The sequence below is a fragment of the Bos indicus genome, unplaced genomic scaffold (assembly GCF_029378745.1).
Source record: "Bos indicus isolate NIAB-ARS_2022 breed Sahiwal x Tharparkar unplaced genomic scaffold, NIAB-ARS_B.indTharparkar_mat_pri_1.0 scaffold_62, whole genome shotgun sequence".
Taxonomy (NCBI): Eukaryota; Metazoa; Chordata; class Mammalia; order Artiodactyla; family Bovidae; genus Bos; species Bos indicus.
In genome coordinates this window covers 225,041-230,770 of record NW_027223725.1, presented here as the reverse complement: position 1 = coordinate 230,770, position 5,730 = coordinate 225,041, and positions in this window count along the sequence as shown.

Sequence of the window (5,730 nt, the reverse complement as noted above, 5' to 3'; positions counted from 1 at the left end):
TTTTGTCTGGGAGAAGAACTATCGTATGAGGTGATGTATAGAGGCAGGTTTAGAGTGTTGTTCTTGTGTTATACAGGATAAATTGTCTATCAACCAAACTGGGAATAGTTTTCTCTAAACTGGGAATATTTTTTAAAAGGAGATTCTAATTCAGGAATTCTGGAGTGGGGCCAGAGTTGTTGTTCTTTAACAAGCTCACTTCTAACTGAATCTCAGGTTCATGAATGGCATTGTGAGTAGCACAGAAGTAGAAGAGCCAGGTAGGGCTTCTCTGGTGGCTCAGCTGGTAAAGAATCTGCCCGCAATGTGGGAGACCTCGGTTCGATCCCTAGGTTGAGAAGATCCCCTGGAGAAGGGAACAGCTACCCTCTTCAGTATTCTGGCCTGGAGAATTCCATGGACTGTATAGTCCATGGGATTGCAAAGACTTGAACAGCCAGGTAAGAAGTCATAGTTAATATTGAACTGTACATGTTTTACAGATTTTACAGGTTTAATAGAATAGTAAGCATAGAAAACAACAGTCCTGTTGATATTTAGTATATACCATATATCTTTCTAAAAGTTTTTACATAGTCTTGAATGAGCCACATAAATAATTTAGATCAATAATATTGCTGTAACACTTATTTTAGAATATTTTGTCAGGTATTCAGTAAATGGTAGAGCTTGGGTTTTCTTTAGTTGATATGGACTAGAATTTATTTTTAAAAACACATTTTTTTCTGTCTTCTAACTTTATTGAGGTTTTCAATGGCTAAGTCAAGGATCTCTCTTGGTAAATGTCAGACTGCACTTGAAAACATCTTTTGATATTTGTTCTAGGGTAAGACAATTCCACATTGATAAGAGAACAGACTCTATGAACCAAAACAAGAAAAAAAATTTAACATTTTCATGCATACAGACATATATTAAAATGAGACTATACACTTATTAAGAGTATTAAAGAATAGCTAACATTCAGAAAACTAAGATCACGGCATCCGGTCCTATCACTTCATGGCAAATAGATGGGGAAACAGTGGAAACAGTGGCTGACTTTTTTTTTGGGGCTCCAAAATCACTGCAGATAGTGATTGCAGCCATGAAATTAAAAGATGCTTACTCCTTGGAAGGAAAGTTATGACCAACCTAGATAGCATATTAAAAAGCAGAGACATTACTTTGTCCACAAAGGTCCATCTAGTCAAGGCTTTGGTTTTTCCAGTAGTCATGTATGGATGTGAGAGTTGGACGATAAAGAAAGCTGAGCACAGAAGAAGTGATGCTTTTGAACTGTGGTGTTGGAGAAGACTCTTGAGAGTCCCTTGGACTGCAAGGAGATCCAACCAGTCCATCCAAAAGGAAATCAGTCCTGGGTGTTCATTGGAAGGACTGATGTTGAAGCTGAAACTCCAATATTTTGGCCACCTGATGCGAAAAGCTGACTTGTTTGAAAAGACCCTGATGTTGGGAAAGATTGAAAGCAGGAGAAGAAGGGGATGACAGAGGATGAGATGGCTGGATGGCATCACCAACTCATTGAACATGAGTTTGGGTAAACTCCAGGTGTTGGTGATGGATAGGGAGGCCTGGCGTGCTGTGGTTCATGGGGTTGCAAAGAGTCAGACACGACTGAGCAACTGAACTGAACTGATTCATGTCAATAAAATTGAGATGATTTTTAATGGGTTAAAATATATACATCTACTTGTGGATGATATTCTTTCTATATTTTAAATACACTAGGGTGCAAACATATACAACCGTATAAGGTAAATTAGAGCTCTTGGTTCTGAAACTTTGATTTTCTGAAAAACTGTATCATTTTGTTGAGCTGTATCTTAGAAATTCAACATAGGTGAAAACAGATTAGCACCAATATGATTGTTGCAAATATTTTGAAAAAAAATAAGTGAGTAAGAAGACTATGTCTGTGATATGAGCATGGAGTGTACTGGAAAAACCACACCTGGGCTTGAGTGATGAAAACCCCACTCCCAAAACCCAGTGTCTATCATCAACACAGTGAGTGTTCATTTTCCAAAGCAAAGAGAAACCAAGAAGATGCGGAGTTTCTCCATTAACTGTGAGGGTTTTCACACGTTCCTCACTCCATTTTTCCACAACCTTGTTTAAAGACAGAGGGGAAAAAATGAACTTCATAGCCTGATAACCTCAGAGAAATCACCAGAGCCAGTGGATATCATCTGTCATGGTGTAAATGGATCACACGGAAGATGCACTATCAGAGCCTGGGTATTTAGGAAAAATTAAGGAAATTATAAGTTGAACCTAACATAAAAAGATATCAGTTTTATGCAAAATTCAGTTTATATACACTTCCTCTGTTTTGTCACCTAACAATGTGTTTAACTAGTAAGTCTTAGCATTACAGAGGACAGTATCTCCTAGTTTTCTTTTTATTTCTGAGCAGTTTCTGAAAAATTCTGGATCACTGAGTTGATTTAATATATAAGGGCATTTTTTAACTCCTCAAGAGCTGAATCGTATCCACGTGTAAACTCATCATGGCATTTCCCCTACTTGCCTAAGATCCCAACACCGAACCACATCCCAGTGGGAATCTCGGATACCAGTGCCTCTCCGTGTTGATCTCTCACAAAGGGAATATATTCACCAGCTGAAAGTCACTAATTCACTTTGAGAATTCATCATGTTCTATAGAAAGCCAGGATACAGAAACCCAGAGAACAGGCTCTGGGACACAAGGGAGAGGTGGTCTAGAGAGCCAGTCTTCACGATAAGAAGAAAAGGAAAAAATAAGAAGTTGATAACAAATACCCCAGGCAGAAAAATTAGAAGGAGAGAACTAAAGGTTTGCAGATTCTTAATCCAGGCAGTTCAGGAGGAAAAGCAGACACAACCCCAGGCCCGGAACAGGACATGTACCTGAGAAGCTGCCATTTCCTCCTTTTCTTCCTCCTGCTGTGTCTTCTCTGAGGATGTTATGTAGCAAACACACCTCTGCATCTTGAGAAAATACCTTCAAAGGCATCCGCACAGCTCTTTAACCTGCAACCACCACAACTACAGACAGAAGGACCTTGAAAAGCTGAAAAGACCCACCTCTCCTGTCCTGTCTCAGGAGAGATTCAGGAACAATCACTTCCTACCTGGAGACCAGCCTGTGGACTTATTTCTTGATTGTTCTCTCCCCACAGAGAGCTCCTAACCCTCTGCTCACACAGACCACGTGAGCTGACTGACTTCCCCGGTCCAAATTCAGCTAGACCAACCCTGCTGCCTCTCCTGATTGAAGCTGGGCCTCAGCTCTCAAAAATGGACCAGGAGCCATGTCCTTAACCCAGGCCTCCCCTTAAAAGCCCCTGGAGCACTTCCTACAAACCACACTGATGCTCCCACAGGACCGACAAAGAAATCTGTAGGGAAGGCACCGGGGAGGTTATTGCTTAACACTGGTCACCTAATCCTGATAGGAAACCAGGTGGAAACCACTTGGATAAAGATTCTTTCTGAACCAGTTCAGTGTATACAATCCCTTGAGGTCAGGTCCCCACTCTAAGAAGTTATGAATCTGCAGGTCTGAAGTGGGGCCATGAAATGAGTCTTTAGCAAATTCCCTGTTTGTTCTGATGTTTCTCCCTCACGACCCACATTAAGGAGCCCTGAGGCCAAGCCCTTACACTCAGTACACCTGAGACTTCTCTGTGGGGTAGGTTTTAGGGAAGGGATTTCTTAGGAAGGTCAAGGCAAGAACCAGGCACAGAAAGAGGCAGTAATTGGGATTCAGGCCTTTCTAAGTGACCCTGAGTGAAGTGCTGTGGGCTCCCCAGGCCAAGCGTGGATGGGTCCATTCAAACCAAAAAGACCAGGATTCTAGTGAGCGCTGTGAGGGTGTCATTGAAGGGGGGCCTGTGAAGTAGACCCTGGGGTTCAGCAAGACTGCTGATCTCAAGGAAGGGGGTCACCTATTGCAGGTGCTCACAGGACTGGCTGGTGTGAGTTCAAGGACCTGCAGGCTGCCTGCTCCCCAGATAGATGCTGAAGCAGCAACAGCATGGAGCAGTTCAGGTAGACTCTCAACAGTACTCTGTATGATCCTTCTTATTAGAACCACCACAATGTCCCTTCAGTTACAGAGAGGGAAAAAGATACAGTGTAGAAATGGTGCAAAATATATGACGTTATTAGAGATTTAAAGCCAGTAAGGAAACTAATTTCTACAGATGCCATGTCTCTGTGCTACCAAATAGTTTATTGTTGTTATCTCTTCCCTGAAACCTTTAATAAGGTGGGAGAGATTAATGGTGGTGGTGGGTTAACACTTCATTAAAATAAAAAATAAAAACCATTCACTTTTTATTAATTAGCATGTCTTAATTTCACACATAGTTGAAATAAAACATTTTACAATTCACTGTGTGATCATTGATTAAAATACAAATTACAAGTGTAGAGAAAGCTATTTATTTTCCTGATATAACAATCTGAGAATTGTGATTTCTGTGATTGACAAAACAGAAGCTAGTAAACAGACATACACTAATTATATGACTTTTTCAGGAAGGGTTTCCCATACATTTCTAGGTTATCACAGAAGCTGTCTTTATTTCAACGTTGTCAACTAATGTTCATGAATTCTAGTGACATTATAAACATAACATAAATATTTTAGTTAGCTGTCACTGTGTTCTCATCACAAATCAAGTGACATAACTATTGAAAATTTAGAACCAATCTGTCTTACTTTAATACATGAAAAGATTCCATGATCACTTACATCATGGTGATGTCCAAGGATATTTGACAGGAATAACACCTCCAGTTAGATGTTCATTGTACATTTTACATTATGGTGTCCATCTTCTAATGGAGAATAGATATAAATGGTTGCAACACAATATAGAAGGGCTTCTCTTCTCTGAAGCACAAACCATCAAAAACCTACATTTGCATACACACTAGAAACGAAGCATAGTATGGATTATTTGAGAGTTGAATGACATTCATTTTGGTTTTCAAATAATTTCAAATTATTTCATTATAAACAAGGGTGCTGCTGTTGCTGCTAAGTCGCTTCAGTCGTGTACGACTTTGTGCGACCCCATAGACAGCAGCCCACCAGGCTCCGCCGTCCCTGGGATTCTCCAGGCAAGGACACGGGAGTGGGTTGCCATTTCCTTGTCCAATGCATGAAAATGAAAAGTGAAAGTAAAGTCACTCAGTCGTGTCCGACTCTTCGTGACCGACTCTTCGTGACCCCATGGATTGCAGCCTACCAGGCTCCTCCGTCCATGGGATTTTTCTAGGCAAGAGTACTGGAATGGGTTGCCATAACAAGGGTACATCGCTAATAATCCTCACTTTCTAAGCATCACCCCTCCCTCTCAGGAACCAAACTAAACCACTCAGTCACTGATTGCCTGGGAGGCAGGCCGGTGCAGTCGCTGATTGGCTGCCGGATATACGCTTACGTCACAGGCTCAGGAGGCACGCAGCCAGGATCTAGGGTGGTTCCCACACAGCCTTCTTTTTGTAGACACGTGGGTCGTCGTGGGGCCTCACGAGGCCTCACGGGGCTGCACTCTGGCTGTTGGCTCTCCTGTCAGTTGTTGAGTGGAGAACCTGCGCTGGCACTGGCCGAACTGGGCTTCCATGAGAGTAGGGCATCTCTGTCAGTCACTGTGACCCTTGGACAGTTAGGCGGCCGGAGGTGGGTGAGGCCTCCCAAGGTGACTCTCCGGCCTGAGAGGCCCCCGGGGC